The sequence below is a fragment of the Microcebus murinus genome, chromosome 6 (assembly GCF_040939455.1).
Source record: "Microcebus murinus isolate Inina chromosome 6, M.murinus_Inina_mat1.0, whole genome shotgun sequence".
NCBI classification, from domain to species: domain Eukaryota; kingdom Metazoa; phylum Chordata; class Mammalia; order Primates; family Cheirogaleidae; genus Microcebus; species Microcebus murinus.
The window spans coordinates 26986693-27003618 of NC_134109.1; positions in this window are offsets into that span (position 1 = coordinate 26986693).

Sequence of the window (16926 nt, forward strand, 5' to 3'; positions counted from 1 at the left end):
GCCCCTGTCAGTGGAGGACTCCTTCCTTAAGTCCAGACAAGCCTTCCTGGCTGCACTGTAAACCTGCGTTTCCTTGCTCCAGCTGAAGTGGGTTCACACAAATGGATCCTCCCTTAGCGTTAACTTGTTGCTTTGTTCCTCCAAAGTTCACTACCCAGAGGAAAGAGTATCGGATCTGGCATCTCCTAGGTACTCTGGTCCTGTCACTGTCCACACTGCCAGGGCACAACATATGCAGCCCCTCATATGGGATCCTGTTGCCTAGGCACCAGGGCAGAGCCACCATCTCTTGCTAGACACATGCTGAGCCCTCCTAGTCCTAGGTGCCAGTTCAGTGGGGACAGGATGTGCTGAGGACTGAAGGCCAGGGGCCAGGCCACCATGAGGCCAGACCCCTGCCACTCACAGCTGCTCACTGCTGCAGCCCCACAACCTCCCAGGAATGCTTCATTTATCTCTGTCCAAAGTCAGGATGTGTGTGCAGCCCCACCTCGCTCGCCTGGGGGTGGGGGCTGGGAGGTGTGGAAGGCAGACTGACTGGCCTTGGCCTTCCCCAGTGTCCCAGCTGGGCAGAAGGAGGCACACCTGTCCACACACACCCGCATGCACATAGAGATTCGCCTGCACGTGCAAGCACACACCTTCAGTGCATAACAGGCAGGCACACGCTTCGGCATGCGTGCACAGGCTCACTCACACACACAGGCTCATGTGCACATGCACACGCCCACTTTCACATAGGCAGTCATTGCCACACATAGGCCTCATGTCCATGTACATACTTGCTCGTATCTCTGCATGAACAAATATAAATGTTAATCCACATACAATGACATACTTCATGTGCAAACATATAAGGACATTAATGGGAGACTGTTAGCTGCCGCTTGCTTCAAATTTATGGAATATATAGCATGGGAATTCCAAAGCCATTGACTCTAGGGAGCAGGGGTGGGGGGAGGGTGTGGAAGAGGAAGCCCGTGTTTCTCCAAGGCACCAGGAGACCCCAGGCCTTGCAGAGTGGGGAGAGTTTCAAGAGGTGAATATGGTGGTAGGAGGAGGGGTGGCCTGAGCTGGGGACGGAGGGGGGAAGGCTCAGGCCAAGTTCGGCAGAAGGCCAGGAGGTGGCTGATTAGAGTGGAGGGTTCTCTGGCACAGCCCAAGGGATGATGAAGCCAAAAAGTACAGAAGTGCTTTTTGCAATGGGAAGCAATGGAGGAGTTTTGAGCAGGAGAGTCTAAGGATCAGTACGGCTCCTTGGGAAGCTTCGTTTGTTTGGCGCCTGCTGTGTGCTTTGTGCTAAGGGAGCATAGAGGGGACAGTGAGTGATGCTGCTTGGAGCAGGTGGGGAGGAGCAGGAACGGCTTCCTATTGGACCCAGGCCTGGAAGGATGGATCATAGTCATCCAGACAACGAAGGACAGGAAGGATGACCAAAGCTGGCAGCTGGACCTGGCAGCTGTGTGTGCATGGCGGGGAGGGGGCTGTGTTATTCATTCATGTGTGCCCCGTAGAGCGGAGCACAGGTTGTCCCGAGGAGCTGAACACAGTGTCTGTGCCAGAATCAAGGAGTCCAGGCAGCTCGAACGGTCCCCCAGGACATGCAAAATAAGCAAGCGAACATGGCCTGATGCTGCCCTAGGCCAGGCTGACCTGACCCCAGGGAGGAGGGGAGCTGTTTTCCTGAATGAGTGGGAGCCATCAGGGAGGGGTGTCACGGCTAGTTGGCTGGCCTGCCAGGGGACCCACTCAGGTCTCAGGGGCAACAGCCAACGCGTGGAGGTACGGGGGGCTACCTGGCCCTGATCCTTTGACACATCCCCTCCTTGGGAAACATCAACCAAAGACATTGGCCCCAGCCCCCCCACTCTGCCCCCACCATCCTGCTGCAGTCGCGTAGCTGTGGGCCCCTAGGCTTCAGCCCCACCACGGCCCCATCTCCAGCCTCCATCTCTTCAGAGGGGAAAAGCACCACATCCCAGCTGTCTGTCCCAAATCCACCTGGAGGCCAGCCAGCTTGGCCAAAGCCCATCTTATTTAGGCCAGACCCAGGAGACACTGCCGGGAAGAGGCAAGGACTAGAAGGAAGCAACTGGGCCAAAGATGGGCCCCTCTCTGGGACCTAACCAGTCGGGTTCCTCCTGGCACAACCATGGGTTTGCCCATTGCCGCGCACTTCTGAGCCCCTGGGCTGTGGGCTCTAGGCCTCTCTGTGCAGTCCTGAAGAGATGCCGGTTGCCATGACAACTGGCAGTTGGACTCCACCCTTGATCTCATAAGGCCCAGTGGCCTGGCCTTGAGCCCTGCTTGGGACAGAAGCGAATCTGGTTGGGAACCCGGAGTGCTGTCTTGCAGACTTGAAAGCTTGTCAGCAGGCATGCGCAGAGACCCCCACTCTGCAAACAGCTCTCTCCTTGCTCCCCACCCTCCCTCCCTCCGTGGCCAACAGCTTGCATCAGCAGCAACAGCTGCTACAGCCCCAGGGGCAGCCTGGGGCCACCTCGCGGTGAAGGGAGGCTGGGTGTGTGGGGCCAGGACTGCTCCACCCTCCCTCGTTCTGGGCAGCAAGTGCCTCTCATGCTCCAGCCCCCAGCCCCTGAACAAGCCCCATCCCTCGGCTTTGTCTTTTACCCACCAGCTCCCAGCTGGAGACACTCTTCTGCTGCCCATGGCAACTGGGGGCCACAATGAGAGGCACCTCCAGAAGCGCCCACTGACGGGAAGTTCACCACATTCCATGCAAATTCCCTCTTTTCCCCTTTTGCCCCCTAGAAAGAAGAGCCAGAGAAACTCAGCCTCAGGGGGCAAAAAGCAGGACAGAGACAGCCAGGGGAGGAGACAGACAACCATCTGAGAGACAGTCCCCAAAGACACCAGGTCAGAAGGCAGGAGAAGAGGACTCCCACAACAGAGGCCCAGGGTCAGGCAGCACCCGGGAGGGGCACTTGGGTGCTCCCAGCAGGGCAGGGTGGCCAGTGCTGAGACGATCTACTGAGGACAGCAGCCTGGCCCCCTCTCCCTCCCCACCGCTGCTCTTGGCCAGGCCTGGGGCTCTGGAAAGTCACCTGCTAGTAGTGATGGAAATGAGTTTAGGGTGTGAGCTTTGGAGTCAGACACTGAGGTCTGCTCATAACAGGCTGTATGACCTAGAGCAGTGGTCCCCGACCTTTTTGGCACCAGGGACCAGTTTCATGGAAGACATTTTTTCCACCAACCAAGGGTGGGAGCACAGCAGAGCTCTGTGGCCCAGTCCCTAACAGGACATGGCCCGATACCTGTCCACAGCCCAGGGGTTGGGAACCGCAGCCCTAGAGCAAGTAGCTTCATCTCTCTGTGCCTTACTTTCCTCATCTGGAAAATGGGGCTACTATTGTACCACTATTCTTATGTGATTTAAATAAGTTAACATGAGTAACGTGTTCAGCAGACTTCCTGGCACCTATAAGCGATCTCTAGGTTAGGAATTATTACTCTTCTGCGCTTTGATTTCCTTGTTTGTTGAAGGGATAATAATATGAGTAGTTGCAGAGCTGTGGGGATTGGTTAGAGTGAGCCCCACAAGATGGTACCTCCAGTAGATGTCGGTTCAGGGGCCCACCCCAAGCCTGCCTGCCCACTGCACACCCCAGGCCCGTGGCTGACTCCGTGGCTGAGGCCCCAGGGCAGGCCTCGTGCCCAGTCAGCAACAGGTGGCAGGGCCGCTGGGGCACAGGTGCAGCCTTGCAGGGGATGTGGAGGGCGGTCCCTCCTGCTTCCTTCCCCCAGCTGCTGGCTAGGCCCGCTGGGTGGAGGGCGGCTGCAAACACAGCCACGTGCGGCCAGGGGCTGAGTAAGCGCCCAGCTTCCTGCCGCCACCGTCAGCAGCTCCAGCAGCCGTGGCCGGTGGGCGGCTCACAATGCTTGCTGCCGCAGGCCCTCTGAGACCGGGTAGGGTCACTTCCCAGAATTGTCCTTGCTGCCGGCTCCTCCCAGCACACCTGGCCGGCCTGCCTGGTGGCCTGGAGAACCATGGGGTGCCCAGCGCAGCATGAAAGCGCCATCCTGGGTGGCAGCCCAGGCCTCACGGGCCAGGAGGCAGGGCCTTGGCTGGGCACTTGCTCTGGGGTCTGGACACAGCACAAGTCTGAGGCCTGCAGGAGAGCCAGGCTGGATCTGAGTCTTGGCCCAAGCTCACTGTGCCCTCAGCCGGGCAGCAACATGAGTGACCTCTGTGTGCAGGACTCCACACCAGGGCTGGGCTCAGGCCACCCTCCCTGCAGCCCTCCCTGGCAACATCTGTCACTATTTTGGTGGGCTTGGGGAATAAAAACGCCCCAGCAGACACGCTGCCAGAAGAATTGCAGGTGGCCAATACTCATTTGGAGAAATGTCCAACTGGACTGGCTAATAACCAAGTATATGTGACCAGAGCCAATCCTGAGGCACAACTTTCATGAATCCGATGGGCAGAGACATCAAAGAACAATAATACCAGGGTATAGGGATCTTGTCACTCCTAGACATCGCAGGAAGGCATGTACATTGTAACAACCTTTTTGTAGGGCAACTTGCCAATAAGCATCAAAAGCCTTTGACCTAGAAATTCTACTTCTAGGAATTTAAGGGACACAAGCAAAATATACGTATAAAGATGCTCATCGCAGCATTGTTAATAATGGAGAAAATATTAGATATAACCTAAATGCCCACTTATAGGTGAGTTTGAAAAGAAAAATTTAACCATGCAGTGATGAGTTTTCCCTGGGTGTGTGACTATTCAAAGTTACACCAAACGGTATCCTCCCAAACTTTAGTGTTCACAAGAATTCCCCAGAGAGCTTGTTAAATTGCAGGGTTTTGTTTTGTTTTGTTTTCTTTTTGAGACAGAGTCTCGCTCTGTTGCCCGGGCTAGAGTGCCGTGGTGTCAGCCTAGCTCACAGCAACCTCAAACTCCTGGGCTCAAGCGATCCTCCTGCCTCAGCCTCCCGAGTAGCTAGGACTACAGGCATGTGCCACCATGCCTGGCTAGTTTTTTCTATATATTATTAGTTGTCCAGGTAATTTCCTTCTATTTTTAGTAGAAACGGGGTCTCGCTCTTGCTCCGGCTGGTTTCGAACTCCTGACCTTGAGCAATCCACCTGCCTCGGCCTCCCAGAGTGCTAGGATTACAGGCGTGAGCCACCAGCCCAGCCGAAAATACTCTTTCGTGTGCTCCACAGGGCTGTGAGCCTCAAATGCTCTAAAAAAAAAAAATCTCTTTGCACACTGTAAAAGAACGTGCCAAAGCTGAAAAGTCTACGTATCCTTTTCATTCTTTTCCAGAGAGAAGACGGCGTGGGCCTTCCGTATTGCCCTTGGTGGCTGGCCAGCCTCTGAGGCTCGGCTCCCACGACATCACATCCACCCTGACTGTGGGCTTGAAATGTCCTTTTCCTATGCCACTGGCTCATCTCACGGATGGACATATGAGATGTTTGGGGGTGTGTTTGACATGAATTTAGCTGGACTTGAACACAGCCTTTTATAACATTAAATCATGGAGCAAGGAAACTGTCCCCTTCCCAGTGCTCTCTCCAGCCTTCTAATGAGTCAAAAAGAAGGCCTCATCCCAGAGCTAACACGTCTCTCACACCTCACTAACACTTCCTTTTAAACAAAAATAAAACAGGCCTCGGCCTCACAGTCGTCCCAGCAACATCCAGCTGTAACTGAATTGGTTTTTGCAGTTAGCTTTCTATTTAAGGCAGTGATATAAAATTTCCTTTAAAAATATTTTTAAGTAAAAAAATAAAAAGGAACTGATTTAAACAAATGCAGTAGTCCCCCCCCCCATGATTTTCCTTTCGACGATTTCAGGTACCTGCGGTTCAGGACAATAAGATATTTTGAGAAAGAGGAGAGAGAGAGAGAAGAACCACATCCACGTCATTTTCATTACAGTATATTGTTATAATTATTCTATTTTATTATTAGCTATTATTGTTAATCTCTTGCTGTACCTAATTTATCAATTAAACTTTGTAATAGGTATGTGTATAAGAAAAAACGTGGCATTATATAGGGCTCTGTGCTATCTGTGTTTTTAGGCATCGACTGGGGGTCTTGGCAGGTGTCCCCGTGGATGGGGGACTAACTGTAGATAGATGGTCGTGCAGGTGTATTCAGATATGGCAAGCATCATGCACGTGGCACACGGTTATTGGACATTTTGGTCTCTGGAGGGACACAGACACCCCCAGGAGGAGTGGTACCTCCAATAGTTTCTCTCGAGACCCTCCAATCGCTGCTTTGCTGGCTCTGTGTCTTGCAGGGGATTCCTCGACTTTTCTTCTGTTTACTCCTGGATTTTCAGCTCCTCAAAGTACCTCTCAGGCCTCAGAATCTCTCCCAGTGTCCAACACGGGGCCAGGAACAGGGAAGGTGTCATTCACACAGTGCTGAGAGGCCTGAGGCCAGAGGTCAGTCTCCGTAAGGATCCAGGAGACTGAGTTCTGGTCCCGACACGCCACCCTCACCAGCTGCGTGGCCCTGGACAAGTCCCTCAGCCTCTCTGAGCCGCCACCTCCTCACTCGCCTGCCTCTCAGTGGCGTTTCCAGGACACGAAGTATGTGAGAGGGGTTTGAAATCATACATGTCTGAAGGGATTATTGATGTTATTATTGGTCGTATCACAAATCCATGTCACCGAAGACCTTCCCAGTACAGACACCCGGAAGTGAAACAGGCTGGAGGAAAAGGGGGAGGTGAGATGGGACAAGAGGCAGGAGGGCTGGAGAATGAGGGCTGGGCCCCTCCTTCCCAATTTGCTCCTGGTGTGGGACCCTCTGGAGACTGCGGTCTGTGACCTCAGCAAGGGCCTCCCTGCCACCGCGGCTGCCCCAGGGTGCCTGGTACAAAAAGCAGAAGGGGCAGAAGCCCAACAGGTACAATGAACACCATTCGGGCGATGGGCACACTAATAACCCTGACTTAGGCATTATAAAAGCTATCCATGCACCAAAAACATTTGTACCCCCTTAACATTTTGAAATAAAATAAACAAATAAGGCCGGGCGCGGTGGATCACACCTGTAATCCTAGCACTCTGGGAGGCCGAGGCAGGTGGATTGCTCAAGGTCAGGAGTTCAAAACCAGCCTGAGCAAGAGCGAGACCCTGTCTCTACTAAAAATAGAAAGAAATTAATTGGACATCTAAAAATGTATAGAAAAAAAAATTAGCCGGGCATGGTGGTACATGCTTGTAGTCCCAGCTACTCGGGAGGCTGAGGCAGAAGGATTGCTTGAGCCCAGGAGTTTGAGGTTGCTATGAGCTAGGCTGACACCATGGCACTCTAGCCCGGGCAACAGAGTGAGACTCTGTCTAATAAAATAAAATAAAATAAAATAAATAAACAAAACAAAGCCAAAGCAAAAAAAAAAAAGCATAGTCTTTGGAATCACATGACTAGTGTTCAAGTTCCAACACAGCTGCTTACTGGCTGGGTGACCTGAAGCAAGTTACTTAACCTCTCTGTGTCTGATTATTCTCACTGCTAAAATGGGGCTAGTGCCAACCCCTCAGGGCTGTTGTGACAATTGAATGAGATCACACATGCATACATGAGGCCTGACACGTAGCAAGTGGGCTTCGGGGAACTCTTCAGGTTCCTGGAAGGAAGATACCAAAGTGATTCAGGTGCATGATGTCATCTGTAGCACTCAATTCGCCATTTGGGAGGACTGTCCTCCCCAAAGCTTTACTGACCTGCAGCTAGAGCTGGGAAGTCAGAGAGTAAAACTGCAGATGGCAGCTTCCAGACCCGGCTCCACCGCCACCCCCACCCCCACCCCATGACACCCAAAGTAGGAGCCAATCCTGCCCCGCAGGGCCCCGCTCTTTGAGATCAGGGGAGCTGGAGGCAGAGGAGGATATTTGGAGGAGCAGCCAAGTGTTCTTTGACTCGCAGAAGAGCCCAGGGCCCGAGGGGCCAGCTGGAGGTCCACTGTCTGTCTGCCGAAGGCTCCGCTAGACTTTGTGTCTCCTCCACCCCTGGGAATCCAACCATAAGAGGAACTAATCTGGCTCCCCTCTGTACCCCTTGCCCCCAACACAGCTTCCTTCCTGTGCTTGCTGGGAGATGAGAGCTGGGGAGGGAGGGATGCGTCGGGGGAGGCTGGTCCAGCTCAGCTGGGCCGCAACGTCTGCATCCTTCGCAGTGGCCTCCCTGTTCCCACTTCGAACTGGGAGGGGATGGGAGAGTCCCAGTTCTTCCCAGGAAGCAGTGACATGACTCACTTCCCAGGACAAGCCATGGAAGAATGTGGCCTTTTTTTGGGGGGGGGGGGATACTCATACAGAACCGTGGAACTCATTTTCTCACCTTTGAAACGCAAGAACATGAAATAGCACGTTTGAACAGAAAACTCCCAAATAACAGTGGCTTAAACAAGATAGAATTTACTTCTCCTCCACATAAAATAATTCTGGATTTAAGCAGGCCAGGGATGGCATGGCAACCCCACAAAGTTTTCAGGGATCTGATTTCCTTTCAACTCATTCTCATGGTCCAGGATGACTTGCAAGAGCGCCTACCATCACGTTCAAGTTCCAGGCAATGCTTGGCAGATAGGGAAGAAGTAACACATGCACCTTCCTTTAAGGATACTGCCTGCCCAGAGGTCAAACCCAACATTTTCACTTACACCCAGACCCTGAGAAGTCCTAAGGGGCAGGGACAGGCCAGAACTGAGTTACAAGGCCACAGCCAGCTCCAAAGAAGGCTAAGAAATGAACTCCTTTATCAGGGTGACATTGGGTCCCATCTGTCTCATCCCACAGCCACTGTCCTGATTCAGGCCACTGTCAGCTCTGCGATAACCACAGATCTGGTCTTCCTGCTTGGAGGTCAAACCCTCCACCTGCCCACAGTTGTTTTTCCAAAATATACATCTAGCCATATCACTCCCTTGCTCAAGAACCTGCCATGGCTCCCTGGAGCCCTTGGAATGAGCTGTGAACTCTCAGCTCTTCACAGCCTCACCCCAGCCTCCCCTTCCAGCCTCACCTGCTGGCATAGCCCTCCCCTATGCTGTACACAGTCTAGCCCCACCAGATTCCTCAGTGTTCTTCAAATAAGCCACACCTTGTCAAGCTTAGACTGTCTTAGACCACAGTGTTCTTTCTGCCCTTCTATTTTTGATGACCTGCAATCCACCCTGTGAGATGCTGTGCAGACATTACTTTCTCCACGGGAGACCTTCCTTGCTCTCTCTGTGGACCTCCTCAGAAGTCTCTGGAACACTCCAGCCTTCACATGCCTGAAGGCGCTCGAGAGGACAGGCCACCTGGAGCGTTCAGAGCTGCTCACCTGCCCGCGACCACGAGTCTGCGTCAGACGCCCTGGCAGTTTTGTTTTGCACAGACAGCCTTGAGTCTTTCCCTCTGCACGAGAAGTTCCTCAAGGGTCATCACTGTCGTGGTGTCCCCAGCACTGAGCCCAGAGCTGGGAAGGGCTGATTCACGAAGGACCCACAGAACACGCAGTTTCTTCTCTCCCCCGTCCTCAGCTCAGGCCACCCCTGCCAGGGGCCCCCACTCTTCGTCAGGGACCAACTCAGAGTCCTCTGGTCCCGCTGATTCACCCAGCCCAGCCCCCTCCCTCCGAAGTACAGATGACAACTGGCCAGGGCTAACACTCCAAGGGATGACATTAAAATGGAACAGACACAGGCCCTCACAGGGTCCTCACCCAGATCCACGCTGCTCCACTTATGACATGTTTAGTCTGTGCTGTCTCCACTGACCGCCCGATCCCTCACAGAGCAGCGTCATTCCTGACAAGGACAGAAGCCCCTTGCCATCCCCTGGGCCCTTGGGATCAGGGTGAGCGCTGTCTCTCCTGCCAAGCTGACAGTCCAGAACTTCACCCTACTGCCAGCTCTGGGACGCCGGGCGACAGCCGTCAGGGCCAGACTGGCTGCCTCCCTGGACGCTGCAGCATCTGGACAAGTGTGCGGACGGCGGGGGCCGCTTCCTCTGCCTCTGAAGACACAGGGACCCCGAGTGCCCCCCTAGTTGCTCAGGGAGGTCCTCCGGCTGCCTCCTAGAAAGCAGGCCTTGCTTTTTGCCCTTTGGGGGAGTTCCTGCAGGAGACTTTTGTCACACTGCCACCTTGAAGACATGGCTAAGGTATTAAAACCTCCTTCCCCAAGAAGCCTCAGCCTGGTTCTGGGGCCCTGTTCCCCAGCTTCCCCAGCCTGGTTCTGGGGCCCTGTTCCCCTCCCCTTTCACAGAATCTTCCAGCTGGGCTTAGAAGGGCTGGTTAGGATTCCTGGGCCCGGGATACCCAATGTTTATTTTGATTCCCCACCTTTGTACATGTGTGCACCCCCCCACACACACACACACCGGCATCCTCTTCCCCACCCATTATGCTCCACTTTGCACCGCGACTGCGGTCCTCCAGATGCTAATCGTAACTGTCTGTGATTGTGAACGAGAATTGTCGCTGCCTCTCCCTGACGTGCCTGGCACAGGGCAGAGGCCCAGGAACGCGGGTACCCTCTTCTCTCCCGTCTCCCCCAGATCCTCGCTCCACAGAGGGGCGCCTTTGAGTTGGCTCTGTCCTTGGAGGCAGGAGACGCTCCTCTTCCAAGGTGGCTCCCCAACTGGTCACTGTGTGGGGGCTGCTTGAAGCTTGGTGGAAATTTGTTTCCTCCAGGAAATAATCATGATAGCTGCAGTTATTAAGCACCTACAGTATACTGTGCTACATGATCGGCTACCACTTTCTTATCTAAGCCACACAGCCAGCCTCTGAGACGGGTTAGGAAGCAGCAACTTGCCCAAGGTCCTGCAGCTGGTGAGAGGCGGGCTCTTAACCTGCCTGACACTGCTTCCTTCTATAGCCACAGCTGGTCCTTGCCACCCCTCTCCTCTCTGCTACTTGCTGGCTGTGGCCTTGCATGAGTGAGTTCACCTCTCCGAACCTCCAATTTCTTCTCTGAAATGTGGAGACAATAATAGTAATACTTCCCACGAAGGTGGTCGGGAGATCTCTGTGTGTTGAGCATAGAGAGTGGGGAGCCCGGCAAGCAGTAGGTGCTCTATGGGCAGCAGCTACCACCTGCCAACATCCCTCAGGCCACCCCGGCAGAGTCAGGGGTAGGGGGAGGAAGGGGTGACCCGCTGTCTGGTCTGAGTAGAACCACCCAGCTGTCGACTGGGACAGCTCTGAGCTACTGGCGGGCTCTCCGTTTCTCCAAAGGCTCCGTTCCACATCGCAGCCAATTAGTCACAAATAGCTTCCTCTCCTCGTGTATCGCTTACGCTGCAGAGAGAAAGGGGTGATTGTTCCTGAGGAGGCAGGTCTCCCCGGCCCCTCTCACCAGAGCAGCTGACAGGCGCACTGGGGTTCAGAAGAGGGCTTAGGAGGAGAAAGGGGCGTGGTCACGGGAAATAAGGATACGTGTTGGAAGGGACCGGCGAGTGTCCGCCCCTGGTGAGCAGCAGACAGGCAGGGGACAAGGGCTCCGAAAGGGCCCTGGGCTGTGAGAGCAGGAAGGTGGCTATGGGTGCCAGCGCCTGAGGCCAATTCCTTGATTTCGACAGCAGCTTGTCAAGCAGTCCCCAGCCGGGGTGGGACTGCCCCCCTGCTGAGCAGCTGGAGCACAGCAGGTGCCTGGGCCCTGGATGTCCCGAGAGCTCTCGCCACCGACACCACTGGGATCTGAACAAATGCCCCTCCTCAAAGCTGCTGTGGCTGGCTCTCCAGCCCCCAGGTTTCCAGAAAGCCCAGGCTGTCGAGGCTGGGGCTGGAAGGGCTTGGAAGGAGACTCAGTGACAAGGAGGCTGTCTGAACATGAGGTGCTGGCTGTGGCCCCCAGAGCCTCCGTGTGTCCTTAGTGGTCCTTGACTTTGCTGCCATCACTACGCTAGGTCCCTCCATTAAAGCATAGGCCCGAGCATGCACAGAGTCCCCTTTGTCGCTCCTCTTACACAGCTGAGACCAGCTGGCATTTTCACAAAGGGCTTTACTAAATACTAAGGGAGAACAAAAGGGAAATAATTACAGAAAACACGAAAAACCCAGCCCTAGCTGCCAAGTTCCCAAAGTACAGGTTTCCATTCCTTTGGTGACAACACATCGCTCCAGAGGCCTGGGACAAGGCCGTGGGCACCTCGCCTGGCTTCCCTTGTTCCCAGCCCTTGTGGTGGGTGCCATCTTGTTTCCCACCCCTGGGAGCCACTTGGTCACCCATGGGCTCTTGTCCTGGCCCCATTCCAACTGGGCCCTACCCTAGGCCTCCCACTGGGTTCTGGGCTCTAGCCTGAGACTTGAGCCTTGTCCCCTGGGGGCTGGTGGGACTGTGGTGACCAGCCCAGAGCATGATTACACAGTAAGAGGAGGTGGCTCTCCCACACTCCCTCCCTCACCCCTGCCAGAGAGGCCCACCCAGGTTGAAAGGTCTTGAGTGTGGGTTCCAGGAGGGGGTACTTCTGAGTAGCTGAAGGACATTTGAGTAAGGAATAGGACATTCCCCCCATGAGGAAAAGAGTAGACTCTGAGGACTGGCCTAACTCAACACACATCAATTAAGCCCTACTATGCACCAGGCACTGATTGAACTGTGAGGATACAGGGTGAACAAGAGACACAATGCCAGCCTCTTCGGCCAGGCATGGTGGCTCATGCCTGTAATCCTACCACTCTGGGAAGCCAAGGCGGGCAGATTGTTTGAGCTCAGGAGTTCAAGACCAGCCTGAGCAAGAGCGATACCCTATCTCTACTAAAAATAGAAAGAAATTAATTGGCCAACTAGAAATATATAGAAAAAATCAGCCAGGCATGGTGGTGCATGCCTGTAGTCCCAGCTACTCGAGAGGCCGAGGCAGGAGGATCGCTTGAGCCCAGGAGTTGGAAGTTGCTGTGAACTAGGCTGATGCCATGGCACTCACTCTAGCCTGAGCAACAGAGTGAGACTCTGTCCCCCTGCCCCAAAATACCTGCCTCTTAGATCTTATAGTCTCTGAGGCAAGACAGATAAGCAACCAGACAACTGTGATACTGAGGGCCGGGTGCCAGGAGGGAGGGGCATTCCAGGTGCTGCGGGAGCCTGGCTGAGGGGCATCTTACCCAGTGTCAGTGGCCAGGGAAGCCATCAGATCCTGCCTAGAAGAAGTGCCTGGAGAGAAGGGCTCGGGGTTGAGGCTGGGGTGAGTCCACAGAAATCCCAGCCTAGGAGGCAGGAGAAGGTGGAGGTAGCCAACCAAGCATCTTGATGCTGGGGATGCCAGGTAGCTGGTGGCTATGACGCATGCTCAGCCTGTGAAGTGTAAAGGCCCTTGGCCTGGAGCTGCCCACTGTCGCTTTCTCTGCCAGCCAGGGAGAAAGAGTTTAGTCCTCAGACATTCCACTTCTCAGCCACCTCTGACCATACCCAAGTCCAGGGCCCAGGCACAGGGTCAGAAGGAGACGGTGCTTACCCGGGGCCACTTGAGACACCTCTCCAGATGCAGATGCTGACTCTCTGTTAAGACAGAAGCAAAGGCCGAAGTTGGGGAAATGTTTGAAGAGGCTAGATCAAAATAGGAAAGTGAGCGAGGACGCTGAAGCCAAGAAGTTGGGATGGGTCAGGGCAGGTGTTTCGCACTAAGACCATGACTAACAGCAGGTGTGGGAAGCCCTGAGTCTGTGGGCAGCCTTGGGGGCCGGGGCTGGCCTGGCCACCTGTCCTGCAGCCTGGGACTCAGGGCTGCTCCGGGTCCCCTGTATCGTCACAGCCCAACAGTGTTTCTGTAGCCCAGCCTCTTGAGTTAATCTGCACTTGCCTGACTCCCTGCCAACAGGTCAGTCCCTAGAAGCAGGGCTTCTCCCTCTTGTACATCCACTGTCCAGAGTTGTCCAGCACCCACTCTGCTCCAGCAAGCGGAAGATCCAGAAAAGTTTGGAGACGTTGGTCCTGCCTTCAGGGTACCTGCAGTCTGGTTAGGAGATACAGCTCATGCTCACTGGAGAAATATCTAGGCTTGATCACCCTCACTATTCCTGCCTTGGTAGCTAAATGACTATGGGCGGATTAAACTCCTTGGGCCTCCATGTTCCCATCTTCAAAATGGGAATGATTAAAACCTCCTTCATAGGGCTGTGGTCAGAATTCAATGAGCTGAGGTGTTTAAAGCACCAGGCACGCTGCTTGGCTTATAGGAGGTGTTCAATAAATACTAGTTCTCTCCCTGAGACAGCAGTAAGTGATTGTGACGATAAACAATTGTGTGGCGTTATGGGCACTGACTCTGCCGTCCCCTCAGCCTCTGGAGCTGTTCCGAGGTCACTACCCCAGTGACAGTAGGGGATTGATTGCCTGGACTGTGACTGTGAGAATTAGTACTCACGTGCACCTACGCGTGAACCTCTCCATCCTCTTGTTCCTCTGCAAGTGGCAGAAATATAAAATTGTTTATTTTCTATCTGTTTTGTGTCCATTCTGTCAAGGACTGTGCTCTGTACCTGTAGTATTTTTATCTCTCTAATACAAATCAAAAATTGAATTAGAAATCATGCCCAACAGCTACCACTTCTTGCCCCCAGGAAGGCCAGTGCTATGACGTAAGTACTGTAATGATTCCTGTTTTATGGATGCAGAAGCAGGGTGCTGAAAGCAAGGGAAGTCACTTGCGGTTACGTGGCTGGTCAGAAATGGAGCCTCAGCACAGGGAGCAGAGCTGCTGGCACACCTGCCCTGGCCTGCACGTGAGGGTGCAGGCCATTGAGAGGTGCATTCATTGAGGGTGCGTTCATTGAAGGTGCATTGAGGGTGCATTCATTGAAGAATGAACCTCTCTTCAATCCATGGAAATTCTGGAGTCCTCTTGGTCTCTGCCCCCTTGCCTATCCTAGCTAATTCATTTCATAACCAAGAAACTGGGCTTAGAAGGGTAAGGTCCCCAGTTCAGTGACAAAAGACTGAGGTGCACTTATGAGAATCACAGAATTGCCCCAAGTGTGGTGTTCATTCAGGAGGGAAGAAAGAGAGTTTCAGCATCCTCAGCCACCTGTGTCCCCAGCCCCCCACAAATGTAAACTTCGAGGGACCTTCCACATCGCATTCCCAGCACCCGGAACAGTGCCTGGAGCATAGGAGGGCTCAAGCAATATGTGTCAAAGGAAAGAAGGAATGAATGAGTACAAACACACACACATACATAATAACAGAGACACTCCTAGGAGTAAGTGTTTGAAACATCCAGTTATAGACAAGCATATACAATACAGATTCTTAAATACACACACACTTGTGCACAATATACACCCCGATCCACATACCCAGATCCAAATCCAAAAGAAGACACACATAAACACATGCTATGTATACACAGATGTTATAGGCAACACATATGATACAGATATCTACAAACACACATCTACTCACCTTCATACACATGCACCAGGACCCTCCACGATGACCCAGGGCCCAGAAAGGAGTCTGTCTACCCCAAGAGCCCTAGCATGTTGGAGCTCATCAGAACGTTCTTTGCAGCCCCCGCTCAGCTGGCCGGCGGCTGGCCCCAAGCTCCAGGACCTCCAGGCTTAGAGCTGGCCAGGCAGGGAGGCAGCTTCTCTGGCAGCCCCTCGTGGGTGGGCAGGCAGGCAGCGGACACAGAGGTCACTGGGGTGAGAGCCAGGGCTGCCCCGGCCTCCCTGCTCCTTGCTGGAATGTGAGCGGTAGGGGCCACCTCCCAGGCTGTCCTCCTCCCCCACAGCCACCCACCAGCCCCAGACCCGGCCAACTCGTGACTCCCAATCCTGCCAGGTTCTTGCAGCCAGGGAGGTGCAAACAGAGAGCAGCGAGCGTGGTGGTGGTAAAGAATGATCGAGGACAGGGGAGGGCACACACAAATGGCCAGAGGTAGGCACAGTCACGCATAGAAACCTGTCCAGATTTTCACACACAGAGATAGGCACACATGTGCAGAGATAGGCAGGCACACAAACTCACAATCCCACTGAAATACACATTCAGACACACTTCCCAACATACCCAGAGACACAGCAGACTCATACACACACATAATCGCACAAGTGTGCAGAGATACCAAGAGACCAAACCCACACAGTCATATTTGGACGTACAGTAGGTACACGCAGACACTCAGACCACACGGAGACGCAGACACGTAGCACTTGTGTGTCTTCACAGTCACGCACTAATGCCCATGCGCACGCACAGACGCACACAGAGATCTTGCCAGGGTGCAGCAGTTCCTCCTCTGTCTGGGACCAGGAGGAAACCCCTGGGTCAGGCCACTGTCACCCCTTGTGGAGAGGTGGGCTGGCCTGGAAGGGTGGTCCTGGGAGGAAGTAGTGCTGACTCTAGCCAGGTGCTCTGAGGTGTCTCCCCTGTCTGAGTGCCCGGCGAGGAGCGTGGTGTATGGGGTGGGGAGAGGTGCTGGAGTCATGTGGCTTCGGTTTTGTCTCTGCCGGTTGCTGGGACACACAGGGACGCGGGCAAACACACGCACACACTTCCCAAGAGTGCATATGTGCTCTACATGCAGCAGGGGCACTCCTGGAGGCTCTCGGTTTCTTCCTCTATAAAATGGGGTTAATCATCCCTTCGCTCCAGGGGAGTATGGGGATGGCATAGGTGGCCGTGAAGGGCCAGACCAAGTTGCTGCTTCGCAGGGATCCGGCGCTGCGGTTCCTGCAGAGGCCGCCAAAGTCATGAGCCCTGATGGCTCCACACCTGGATGCCCCGCGCGAGGCGGCTGGCCCAGAAGAGCCCTGTCGGGGAGTGGCGCCCGTGCACCGGCGGCTCCGGCGGGGCGCCGGGATCTGCGCCAGGAGCGCCCGTTGCCGCCCCGCGGGGTCCCGCGCGCTCGGGCCGCGCGGCCGCCAGCCCCGGGCCACCCGCTCGCCGCTCCCGGGAAGCGGGTCTGGAACCTCGTCTGCGGTGGGCGGGGCCG